This window comes from Esox lucius, chromosome 23 (genome assembly GCF_011004845.1).
Source record: "Esox lucius isolate fEsoLuc1 chromosome 23, fEsoLuc1.pri, whole genome shotgun sequence".
Lineage (NCBI taxonomy): Eukaryota > Metazoa > Chordata > Actinopteri > Esociformes > Esocidae > Esox > Esox lucius.
Window position 1 is genome coordinate 19,368,477 of NC_047591.1, and position 14,015 is coordinate 19,382,491.

At 42.2% G+C, this 14,015-nt stretch overlaps 1 protein-coding gene across 16 annotated transcripts in view; it reads right to left on the reverse strand.

Moving 5' to 3' along the window:
• syndig1l (synapse differentiation inducing 1-like) overlaps positions 1 to 14,015 on the reverse strand; it is a 211,167-nt gene that overhangs the window by 45,777 nt on the left and 151,375 nt on the right. For 5 of the 16 annotated variants that reach the window (XM_010887483.5, XM_010887479.5, XM_010887480.5 and 2 more), the window contains one exon: positions 10,262 to 10,326. The exons of 7 other annotated variants lie outside the window; for them this stretch is intronic. The gene's annotated coding sequence lies outside the window, so the exon portion shown is untranslated. Of the gene's footprint in view, positions 1 to 4,934; positions 5,067 to 6,717; positions 7,634 to 10,261; positions 10,327 to 14,015 lie in introns of those variants that run through there. 4 more of the 16 variants (XM_034289957.1, XM_010887489.5, XM_010887477.5 and 1 more) reach the window with 4 other exon arrangements.

The window sequence follows — 14,015 nt, forward strand, 5'->3', positions numbered from 1 at the left end:
AAAGATAAATCATATCAGAACTTTTTCCACTTTTAATGTGACCTATAATGTGAACAATTCAATTGAAAAACAAACTGACATTTTGAGGGGGAAAAATAAAAAATGAACAACAATAACCTGGTTGCACCCCCTTAAACTAATGCTTTGTTGAAGCACCTTTTGATTTTATTACAGCACTCAGTCTTTTTTGGTAGGAGTCTATTAGCATGGCACATCTTGACATGGCAATATATGCCCACTTTTATTCAGAATTTCACGCAAACCATCGGCGACATTTAGCTCCTTCATCAGAGTTATACAGCATGTTATGCCAGATAGATAATGATAGCCTCAGCACACCTCCCAATATAACAGACACTGAAAGATTTGAAAGGCCACCCTGTTCACAACAGAGTGGACTACTCCGGTTAACACGAGTGAACCACACATGGGATGCCATTTTAGAAGCAGCTTCAGGTCTATTTCCCCAAACACTTCTTCAGCCCTACCGGAGAAAGAACAGCTAATCTAAAGGAAAGTTCTCTGTAATCATCACCCCTCAGACGGTGATGGTGCTGAATACTGATCAGCACATATTGCACATCAATGAATGATAGCGACTAAGTCACTCTTCCAGTCCAATCTGTTCCTAAATAGACAGCCAGCTGGCACATCACCAGCTATTGGCCTTGTCTGGAAGCAGGTTCCCAAATGGCACACTACTCCCTGTGTGTTAGAAAACACCCATAGCATTCTGGTGAAAAGCAGTACACTGTAGGGAATGGGGTGTTGTTTGGTAATCAGCCCCATCGTTCCTTTTCACACAGCTTCCGCAAAATTGCATACAGGCTCAATGCTATGTCTATTTCCATCACTGTTAAGGAGGTAGAAAGCTTTGTGTGTGTGTGTGTGTGTGTGTGTGCCCCCGTTTACAGGCGTGTCTGAGTTTTGTGTGTAAGTGTGTGACAGAGCTAGCCATCTACGTCGCCTTTATCCTCACGCCATTCTGAGGGGTGTAGAATGAGTATGGGAGAGCACAACAGCCTAAACATCTCCTGGAAGGCTGCCTGGACCTTATCAGGAAAATGAAGGTTTACAGTGGAGGCCTGGATGATGGGTGTTGAGGCTGAGAGGAACAGGACAGAGCAGAACCACCAAGCGCAGCCACATCACGGACTACAGAAGGAGTGGGAAATGGAAAAAGTGGTCTCTTTGTGTCTCTCTCTTTCTCTCTGTCTGTGTGTGTGTGTGTGTGCACGTGCGCGCCGCTTTGTGTGTGTGATGTGTGTTTGTGGTGTGTGTTGCTTTGTGGATTTGTATGTCTGTGTGTGTCTATGTCGTGAATACCTGAGAGAGAGAGGAGTGGGAAATATTACTTTGAATTTCAGATTTGTTTACACTATTTGTTGTTTATTTATTAATATTCATTTTCCCACTTGTTTTGGCAATGTAAACACATTTCTCATGCAAATGAAGCTATTTAAATTAAATAAGAAAAGAGAGAGAAATAAAAGAAGAAATGGAGGAGATAGAGAGAGTAGAGGGACAGAGACATGAGACAGGAAGAGAGAGCGGGAGGGAAAAGAGAGACTGGAGTGAGAGAGAAATCCAGGACAGAGACAGAGACGGATGAGAGAGACGTGAGAGAGGGGGGGAGACAGAAACAGGAGAGAGAGAGAGGGGAGAGACAGAGACAGGAGAGAGAGAGAAAAAGAGAGTGAGAAAAGATAGAGACAGGAGAGGGACAGGAGAGAGAAAGGAGAGGGACAGGAGAGAGAAAGGAGAGGGACAGGAGAGAGAAAGGAGAGGGACAGGAGAGAGAAAGGAGAGGGACAGGAGAGAGAAAGGAGAGGGACAGGAGAGAGACATACAGACAGGGAACCGGAACAAGTGCCGTACACGTGCCCTAAGCGTCGGTGTGTTGTTGTGTCAGAACTGATGACAGGGGACTAGCTGTCGGCTGACGGGGCGAGAACGCCACAGAACAAAGAGCCAGAGAGGTTCCTGCCTCCATCCACAGGCGACCTCTACCGCCTGTATGAGTGGGGCCACGGCGGTCACCGTGGAGTGAACAGCACGCGCCTAATACGCAGCGATACCGGGCCGGAGTGAGCTACGGGCTACAACCCCATTAGAAAGAAGTCAGAACGCACCCAGGCCCCAATTTCCCTGTGTCAGCCCACTGCCAATCAACCACCCGACCCCTGACCTCTACCTCCGAGAACAGCTATTATCAACAGAGCCCCGAGGCCAGTCGTACAGCGTGAGGTGGAATACCGATGTGTCTTATCTGTCAGGGATGTTAACCATGCCCTGTACATCCTGCTGTTACGGGCAAGAAGACCGACGGCAATGTTTTCTCCCTCTCCAGACACCACTGAGTATGGAACATTCTGGGAGGTTGTGTTCATAGAGTCGACGTAAAGCATATGCAACAAACAAAAGGATGAAGACGACGAGGATGTTTAGCAGGAGAAGAAAAATAAAAGTTTATCCCAAAGCAAGATGTTCAGGATTTTAAAATGTACCAACCGGGAAGACCAGGCGTTTTTAACTAAATCAGTGACCTGTCCAAACAACCAACAAACTAACTGATTAACTAGCTGAACAACTGACCAACTTACTGACCAATCATTTAACTGACCAATGAGCCAAATTTAGTGGGTGACAAAATTCTACACCCCCAGTATTCCAGGTTGGTTAAATCAGTATGATTCAGACCTTACAGATCTCCAAGAACAGATTACTATACCCCTGTCTTAAAGGGTTTTCTCGGGACTGCTAAATCTCATGGTGAAGAGTCTGAATAAAACGCTTCATGAGTAATCGCTATCCTAATGGATGGCTGTACCGCCCCTAACCTAATGGGAAAAAAACGGAAATCAAAGCACATGAATAAACTTTCTCTCAGTTGTTTCCCTGCTCTCCTATCCCATTACTAAAAGACTAATGTAACCCAACACAAACCAATACAGGAAGTGGAATGGCTGCCATGAAAACAGATCCTTTCAGGAACTACCACCAGCATCAAAGGAAAAGGTGTGTCCTAATCCATTGAAACCTAATCCCGTCAAACTCTGTTATCAGGAGCCTTGATCGCTGTCAGCCTCTTTGTCTCTTATCCATGTAGGACCGTAAACCCCCCCACCCCCCACCCACCCCCGCACACACACACGCGATACATCGTCATTGATAGCCTAGCCGTCTCATCTCAGTGAACTCAGAATCCTTCATTACTCCATTAGGAGGGACTGATCTAATGGTCGGAAATTCATGCACAAGAGTGTGGAGTTTAGTTCTGAATCAAGTGGCAAATTGTTACGTAATTCCAATTTAGCGACTGAATTATATATTTGGCCACACCCCACAAGAGGCAGCATCTGAATTGCAACACAATGAAATTGGCTTACATATTTTACATGTCACTAAGGTTTGGGGTCACCTAGAAATGTCCTTCTTTTCCATGAAAACATACATGAGTTTGAATAGGAAATATAGTCACTGACAAGGGGGAGAAATCATTATTTTTAATTGAAACAATATTTGGGTACTTTCGTCAAAGAATCCCCCAATTTGCCATAATTACAGCCAGACCTTTGGCATTCAAGTTGTTAATTTGTGGAGGTGATCTGGGGTTTGAGATTGAAGCAGAATGGCTTGGTGCTGATGCCTATTAGGAAAACCTGGCACCATCTTCTACTCTCCTGGATCAGACAAGGCCATATGAATATATTTGGATCGTACAAAATTCCAGAATGAAAAAAATTGGACTTGAATGAAAGAATACACAGCTCCGGGAAAAATTAAGAGACCACTGCACCTTTTTCTCTCCTTTCCAAAAAGGTTGAAAAGGAAAGTTTTGAGTGAGGAACAGCAGCATTCAATCTGCAGTGGTCTCTTCCGGATATGTATATTATTCCTGTCATTCAGTGACATCGCGCACACACACACACACACGCACGCACACGCACGCACGCACACGCACGCACACGCACGCACACACACACACACACACGCACGCACACACACACACACACATGCGCACGCATACACACGCACACACACACATGCGCACACACAAACACGCACGCACACACACGCACGCACACGCACGCACGCACACACACGCACACACACGCACACACACACACCAGACAGGTGCCATAAAACTACTCTGAATGCTTCTAGCTCAGCGGTCTCCATAAAGCCATTACATCTAGTTCAGGAGTTTAGGACCATGATGAGAGCCCCTACAATGACTCATGGGTATGGGTTCTGCCAGTTAGCCACAGTAGCACAGCAACGTTTCCACCGTGGGTCTTGCATCGGCTACAACTGTAACCTGTCAACATGGAGGCAAAATCAAAAAGATATACTCCACATAATGTCCCTCATTCAGTCCAAGGCAAGGCACTCAGAACGGTCTACCCACTAAGTCTTTCAGACTTATTTTCAACCGTGAAGGCGTATTTTGCTGGTAGGGAAGCAGTGATTTTCCAGCCTCTTCTAAAGTTCCACCCCCGTTGAATAACGTTTTTATTCTATTCCAGACCTAGCACACCTGAAATAAATTGTCATCTAATTATCAAGTCCTTGAATATGTGAATCAGGTGGGTAAGCTCATGGCTACAGCAGGTTTGGAAACCCTCGGTTTATACCGCCTTATTACAGGCTGAGAGTCTGGAGTTAGTAGTCTACTGTCTTTGCACATAATGATGTACAATATGTGAACTACAGTAAAAATCATAGTCCACGAACTCCTTAGTAGTTGTGACACGATCACAGTGATATTCCAGACTACTGCATTATCCCAGAAGGCTGCGAAGTCTGTCCACTCTGGAGAAGTTAGATACAAAACGCTTCTTTTCACACATTATTAAATCACACACACTTTAACAACATTACCAGTACCTACAGGTAAAAAAAATAATAATAATCCCGATTATAGAGAATACCTTTTGTGTCTGGAAAGGTTGAAGACAGATGAACTGGAGAGCTGTAAAATGATGTCCCCGGGTTGGGAACCCATTCAGCACAATGTGTGTGTACACAGTAATCCCTGAGAGCGCAGTCTAATGTTTAGTTAGTTTCTGTCACCAGTGTGACTCCATGATGAGTTTGTATAAGGGTGTGTACCATCTGAGGCCGGTGTTCTACACCCTGGATGACTATGTTTATCACTGCTGAGATCAGTCACACCGAAATGTGATCTTTCACAGACTCCGTAATAAAGGATCCGCAGCAGCTTTAGGCGCTGTGATTGATAAACCTCCCTCCATACAGACTGTAGATCTGAGAGGAGACGGCTGTTGCAGGCGGATGGGAAAGAGAGGGAATGAGAGGGGGAGAGGTACATAGAGAGGTAGAGAGCAAGAGGGAGAGGGAGATGTGGAGATCAATTTAGGATTGACTGCTGTTGTTGTTGTAATTGCTGTTAATGAACGTCAGTATTATTGTATCACTATTTCTATGGCCTTCCTCCCATTGCTCTGACCACTATGTTATTTATACATAAAGTAAGGATTTGTCATGTCAATTAAATCGATTGTATTGGAATAGGGAAAGGGAAATGGAGAGAGGGAAAGGGATAAACTGACTCAGAGGGAGAGACAGAGAACGGTAGAGAGAGAGGAGGGTGGGGGAGAGGGGGGAGAGAGGGAAGGGGAGAGAGAGGAGAGAGGGGGGAGAGAGGGGGGGGAGGGGAAGGGGAAGGGGAGAGAGAGGAGAGAGGGGGGAGAGAGCTGAAAACAACAAGAGAGCTGAAATGAACTCCAGCTAAACAGTTATCCTTTGATTCTGTCTGCCACTTGTCTGATAACAATGAATCCAATGAATTGAAATGAATTGAAATTACATAAAATAAGAAAGATGACCAGATTAATTCCAATTAAGTTATGATTAGAATGCATTGCAAACAAAAAAGATTGAGTCGTAAAATTAGAAAAATGGAAAACAGGATATGTATATATTTTTGTATATTTCACGTGAGAAATGTGTTTTCATTATGTAAATGTTAACAGGATTAAAAGTATACTGTTCAGCAAGGACTACAGATAAATCATATTCACACGTTTTACCTGTTGTAAGCTACAGGGAAAATGTATACAATATGCACAACAGACTTGTTGTTCATGTTCATGTGTTCCCTATTTCAGCCCAGCTATATACTTATGCCGACGCCTGTGGTCCATGGACAAGCTTTTGTCACACAAACCACCTGCGACCATTACAACAACCCAAGAGTGACTCAGTATTTTACAAGCCTATGATACACTAAGTCATTAAACGGTCCAAACCTAATCCAGTAATAACTGCACGCTCTGACTTTAACGGCCAGTGATCGAGGCAGACAATTGCAGTCCATCACACTTGGCAGCAGGTACTTGAAAATCCTAATGAGACAAGGTGCGAAAGCATCCTATCTGCCAATTCCAGAGCCGTTCCAGCGCAGTGCCCGCGCGCTTAATTCAGGTTACCCTAAAAGCCACATCCAAACCCTTTGTGTTGGACCGTGTTACCTAAACCTCGGTTTCATTCGATAATGTGCATTAGGCACTTGATTAACGTTCTCATAAACCAACATGCACTCCGTTATCTAGTTCAACACTGAGACATGCAGAGTGCGAGTAATCGATACTACGGACAATACTAAGTAGCCTACAATTAGAACAAAAACAATGAAAGCAATATTGTTGGATGCTTATAGAAAATTACCGCTGGTGATGCAAAATGTCTTACCTGCAAATATATGACAATCCAGAGGTTGTTTGACATATACAGCCACTTGCTTGAATTTCTGTACGCATTATTGTGGATTGGCATGTGAGATCAACTCTAGACTTGTCCCTCTCTTTGAGAAATGATTCACCTGATGTGATCGAGTCAGTCTCATTTGACTGTTGAGAACGACGTTATGTCACTGCGTTCTCTCCAATGAGGGACACGTTCAAGTTTCAGCGTCGCTTTATGGATTTGTCTTTTTACTTACAAAAATGTATGTTGTTTATCGACCCTCTAGCGTAAAAAATAGTATATTAGATATATGCGATAAGCTGTTTTCCGCTTTCGCGTTTCTGATGGAGACCCGTAGCACAGAGGTAAGGAGAAGAAACGTTCCTTAAAACCGCCAGGATGTTCACAGCGAAATGTGTCTCTAAGTCCGCTTCTCTTGTGTGATATCTAGCTGTTACCTGTTTTTGAGAAGTGAAGCAGTTAGGTACGTTTAGAAATAGATGCTCACAAGATGATCTTCTGAAAAACATGCAATTGCTCGTCTTTTTTACTTTTTAAAGTTTTCTTCTTTCTCAGTCCAGTTTGGGAGCTCTGTGCATGTTTCCATCCTCTTCAAGATAATCTCGTTTTATGTTGTCTTGAGTGCTACTCATTCATATAATCTCAGTGCATAATGCCTACAGCATCCTCCCACCACTTAGTGTTCGCTGCACAAACAGCATCCTCGTGGGCTGTGTAGAAGCCTGGATCAGTCTCAGTCACTGTTGGTAACGAGTCAGGCACTGGTACCGTTTACAATTGCATCGTGATAACAACCATCAAGAAGTTTCTTCTGAAAGTGCATATGTATTTAGAACGAAGGCATAGACGCCACTATTGCACAGGATTAAGTCAAACGATGTGACTCGCGCTGGCTGCTGCTACAGCCTATAGCCCACTGCACGTGAGTAAGAAGGATCCACAGAAAGCATTGGGACGCACGCGGGTGCTGTGCGTGCTGGCGGCCCTTGGGAAAAATAGATGAAACCTGACTGGCTGCACAGATTATAGAGTTGCCTGACAGCAGCGGGATAATTGTAGCCTGCATTGTTGTCCAAATCGTAATGGCAACAACACATTTCTGTTTTAGTCCAAACTAATTAGCATGTCCTAATTTTAAAACGAGCTTGTAGGGTTGCCATACCAACAACTTTGTTGAGGTCATTTGGTAAAAAAGAAATCATGTTACTCTTATTGATAGGATGTGAAAAGAAAGATTCGTTTGAATTTAGTTTCAATATATTCCCTATTTTAATTTACAAATGTCAAATCTTTATCAATATTTCTGACATGGTAGCCTACATTATGGAGCCTTCCCTTCCATGCATTTTCTCCAAAGCCTTCTTCATGAGTATGTGGAGGGACTGAATCTGACATGGTAAGAAACACATTTCGTATTCAAGAGCCTTTACCTTGAATACCTTATCCTAACCCTAACCCATCTACACCTCTAGGATTAGTTCTTCCTTGTAGTTGAAACCCAAATACATTTAACTGGTTGCTGTCTGGTGGAAGGGTTCTGAAACTCAGGCAGCTGCTAATGTTTTTTTTCTATTACTTTGGAACTATGAGTCTGTAGTTGGGACAACAATTCACCATTATAGAATATTTTCCAGATTGACAACATGAATGCACTGAGTAGCGACCCCCCCCCCCCAACCCTCACACACACACACACACATGCACAAATCGGTGACAAAATGCTTCTGTTCGTGAAAACATGACGGAGACCATTCATCAACACGTATCTCAAGGTCGGGGGCATGCTGGGTAAATTACTTCCCTTTAAACAGGAACGTTATAGGATACTACACACATACACACCCACGGGCATACACGCCTAGGCATACAACAAACACAAAGATTGCTTTTCAGTCAACGTTTTTCAGAAAATAGAATACAGTGAGTTTTTTTGTTGTTGTTGTTGATTAAATTACTGCTGGATTGTCGCCAGATAAAGTATATTTGGTTTTTGCAGCTATATAGTTCCACAGCAAACATTTCAGCAGTTTGAAAGATGATATTGACTCTAAGGCCATCTTGGAGATGAGAACTGGAAAGCACTTTCATCAGTGATATAGTTTAGAATTATGGTTCATTCTATAGTGCGTTCTGTCATCACTGCAGAGAAATGAAAACAGAAATAAAACAGGCCTGTGAGCATTCTATTACCAGCGCTCGGTTCAGTTGTCCTGCCAGTGTTAATCTATTCTGCTCTAATGCAGTAATTATTTCAGCATCTGATCTCTAGTATTTTTCACATACTGTAGACACATACAAAGACACACACACACACTAACAGACATGCACACACACGACACACACACACACATACGCAAAGCGGCCATAAAAAGTCCTCAGATAGTTAATATCTCCTGTTTCATTACATGGCTATTACGGCTTTATTAATCATTGCTGTGCTACAGTCCGTTTCAGCACCAGTAGCTTTTTCCAAAGCAATGTTTGGAATATTGATATGTTGTTGGGTCTTCGTTGATGACATTGCATGTCAGAAGGAGCCTCGAGCAAATACATCGTCATAAACTGGGTAACGGAAAGTTTATTCAAACCCGACTGAAATTAAATTTCAAATTGTACTGTATTCCCTCTGTCATACATTTCACCAGAGGCCTCCACAAGCCCTGGTCAATAGCAGAGGGCTACATTGGTAATAGGGAACAACCTTGACATGACCCCTATGAGTCTCTCAGGCTTTATAAAGGTGATAAATTACAGTATGTCTGGTGCTTTTATTAAACGAGGTTCATTTTTCAAAGTTCAGAGACTGACTCATTGGGGTTAATGTGAGGTTTAAGTAGCTCACTTTAGCCAATGAACTTCTAAAGAGACCCAGCCGGGTGCCAGGTTTAAAATTCCATATCATTACTGCTGTCTTAATCTCATAGCCACAAATCCTGTCACTGTCATATCTCCCTTGGAGATCTAGAAAATGTTTTATTTCCCAACATGGTTTGAATGGACCGCTGGCTCCTGGCAGCAACATTTTTATGAGATATTAAATTTCCAGAAACCTCCCCCATATGCCTGTTGGGGCTACGTGTTATGTTGCTGGTGTTTTCAGAGCGGGGAGGAGGACATTTTGCAGACTGCTGTTCCATATGTTAGTTTTCAACCTTGCAGAAAATGGAAGAAAACGTGGAGGAATATGTTGGTTTTCCCCCCAGAACCTCTATACACAGAAAAATATCGGAGACATTTGGTGAACTTTTAAACGGCGCCTTTTTCCAACCGTCGTAATTCGCTGTTGGGTGTTGGAATACCATCACAGCAAGGCATTTGATTGGTTTGATTTGATTTGTTGCGAGGCATTACTGATTTTTACAGCAGTTTCCCAACCCTATAGTTATTTTTCTACCATGAACGTCTCTGAGTCGCACGTTAGGGAAGCCAGGTTCTGGACGAGTCTTCTCTGAGTCTTTCCTTCAACACTCTGAAGGTTTTCATGACCCGTCAAATTGCACTGGGGAATAGTTCCCATTGTGAGTCTCACCTGCGGAGTGAGGAAGTCTTCCTGTTCCACGCGGGGTTCTGATGTGGTGTAGACCATCTTCATGGCTGGGAAGAAAAGGGGGATGAAAGGGAGAAGGTAGAAGAAAAGAGTCAGAAGGTAGACAGGACACAAATGCAGATACCTCAGAGAGAGTCGTGGGGAGAGACGAAAGGGAGAGGGGGAGATGGGGAAAAGAGAGAAGGATGGAAATAAAGAAAGAGAGGTAAGGAAACAGGTAGGTGAAGAGAGGGAAGGAAGGAAGAGAAGGGAAAAAACGGAGAAAATCCGAGTAATGACCTCATTGCCTCGATCCGTCTTTTTTCTTTTTTTTTTTATCTCCCTCCAATACCCCATGTGACGAGCGGTTCCCCCGTCCCACTCCTCATTCTCCGCTATCAGGGCTTCTGACATCTACTGACAGTACCGCCTCTGATCGTCTGGATGGCTGGCTGTACCTGGTACCATCTCCTCCACATCAATCATGAGCCCCACGCGCCCCCTCCACCGCCGCACCCTCACCCCTCCTTCTGCACCATAGAAATAGTCTGCCATGACTTTCATTCCCACGGAAGTTATATTTATCAGGCCACATTCTGTTCATTCCGTGTGTTTGCGATGCACCTGCTATGGTAGCTTACGGTTGCTTTAGGCTTGACTTGAGTCGCCGGCGATACCAATGAGGCTCTGAGATCCAATTTGTTTGTGCTGAAATGACTTCCATTTCGTTGCCACAGAACATTAGGGACAGTAAATGAACGTCCCCCAGGCTTCTCTCTCCCTGTCTCCCCCCATTCCACCCTCCTCTTGGGCATCTGGGCTTGAAGACAGGAGATATGCTTGGAAGGGGTAATGGCGGAATTATAAAGATCATTTTCGGGGCCGTAGATTCTTCCACCCGAGTCTCTCTCTCTCTCTCCCTACTCTTTCCTGGTCTTCATCCCCTTCACCAGCCTCTGCTAGTGACTCCTGTCTGATGGGTGGCAAAACAACACAACCCAGAGCTATGAAGGCAAAATGTGGATGAGAAGTATGTACAGACGCATATGATGTAATGCAAAGTTAGAAAAGATCAACATCACGTCTGTCCTAATCATAGTTAATCAACATCATGTCTGTCCAAAAACATAGCCTAAAACATCACGTCTGTCCTAAACATAGCCTAAAACATCACTCCTGTTTTTAACATAGCCTAAAACATCACGTCTGTCCTAAACATAGCCTAAAACATCACGTCTGTCCCTAAACTTAGCCTTAAACATCACTTCTGTCCTAAACATAGCCTAAAACATCACTCCTGTTTTTAACATAGCCTAAAACATCACGTCTGTCCTAAACATAGCCTAAAACATCACTCCTGTTTTTTAACATAGCCTAAAACATCACTCCTGTTTTTTAACATAGCCTAAAACATCACTTCTGTTTTTGGAATATATTCTTACACAATGTCATGAAAGTAGCAATAAATTCACTTTAGAGCCTTGATGTGGTAATTATCAGGAGATATCTGGCTAACTAAGTAATGGAACTAAATTGGCAGAACTTAAAGTCAAAATGAGAAGGAGAAGCTACAGGCACTAAACAGATATGCTTGCTATTTAGCTACTAATCTAAATGCATGTGAGGATAAAAGTTGTGTGTTGTGAATGACAATAGTGGTTTTAGCATTAGCAAGCTATCCTAAACATCTCTCTTGCAGTTAATGTAATAACTGCCAATAACATAATCCATTTCCTTTCTTAATGCAATAAAAGGGAATAATAAACTTACCAATAATGTAATAACATTTCTGAACCAATAACGTAACAACTTTTTACCCTTACTGTTGCTTCTTTAAAATAGCTGTACAAAAACCTGATCAATCCTGACCCCCAACTTTGAGAAAACATCCACAACACACTTCTTTCAGTTGCATGCAGTTTTACAATGCTGTGTCTTTTATTACGGGATTCATGACCATTTTAAACTATACGTTTTAGGTAGCAGAGAGGCCCTATCAGATGGATCAAAGATACAGGAAATGAATAAACACAATCAATATTCATTACAAACAACTGTAGATATTTGTTAAGTTAAGAAAGATACAGTGAAAACAACAACATTTAAGAAAAGTGGGCATCTATAACTATAACTATAGAAATGAACTAAAACTATGTCTAAACTGTGTTTTCTCTCATTTGTTTGAAGTGTATTGTAGGACTTGTTATTATATACTATGTAAAGTGAATGTCAGTTGCATTCCTTGTTTTGTTGTCCGATAATCTCCATTTACATCCCAATAGGGCCTCGTTGAGACCTCTCTACATTCTTACTCTGACTCTATTTCACAAAATGAACAAATAATACAATGTCTTAACTGTTTTATTCCAGCTGGATGTTGATATATGATTTAGAACACGCTATGACATCATGTGAAGTGTAAATGTCAACTACATTATTTTAATATTTTCAGATAATCATGTGTTTACATCTGAATAGGAAGATCTCTCTTAACCCACACCATACATAACCCAAAATGCGCAAAGCAGACAATGCTGCAAAAACATCGGTAGGTAACATTTCCAACCTTGTAACTTAGCTACTAGACACTTTTATCTATTAGATATTACAGTAAAAGACAATTGAATTTAGAAATTATTGATCCTGCAAATTCCCCTTTAAAATGTTAAATTCATCCTTATGGAACGACCCATGACCTCTCTGTCGAGTATGAGAGGTAATGGGTTAGACTTGCTATCTCAGAGTTAGGACTAAGATTCAGGGGTCAGGACAGGTCAGGTTTTTGAGCAGCTATTTGAAAAAAGCAACAGTAAGGGTAGATGTGATGGAAGTCTGACACTTAATAAACACATCTTAAAAACACAGTGAAACAAGTATATTATTACAATATCAGCTCCAATTTTAATTATTTCTTATTAACCCATCCAATAATGTAATAACCAGTCAATAATGTAATAATCTATTATCTTATGGGCAAAAGGTTATTACGTTATTGGTGTAGAAATTGTATTACATTATTGGTAAGTTATTACATTATTGGCAGTTATTACATTAATGGTAGTTATTACATTATTTGTAGATATTACATTATTGGTAGTTATTACATTAATGGTCGTTATTACATTTTTGAGTCTCTCGATTGGATGCCACAACGACAGCTACTGTGTCAACAGAAGAGACAACAGATAACACACACGGTCAGTTTTCCAGGCCAGAACTGGTCGTTGTCTGTCTGCTTTTCCTCTGATCATTCACACCGTGTTCACAACCAGTCTCCGCTGCAGGTAACGTGGTCTACAGTTAATAACACTGTTTCCTTTGCTCCAACTAATATATAATAATACATAGTAAATGCAACCGCTTTTTACAATTACTTCTGCTCAGCACGTAAATTACAGTTCCATCAGTGCAACTATGCATTAGGTTACCGGCACGGCAAATTGGAACGGAGCAGATGATGACAGACTAACGGGCAGACTGGGAGAGGGAGACGGAGAAAGGAAGAGGGAGAACCTGCCTTCTACTTATCTCGCTAGTATCATCATTTAAGTGTTTTTGTGAGATAAAAACCCTTTGTGTAAAGCTTTTTTAGTGCAATTCAAAATGCAACTTACAACTAAATTGTAACAACAACACATCCCGCCAGCACACAAATGACTCCCTGTTGACGGTGGAACTCAACAATCCGGAAATTGAAGTTATTTTCGGCCCTTGCAGAGTGACTCCCAATAGAATTGTGTCTCGCGTTTGAGAATCA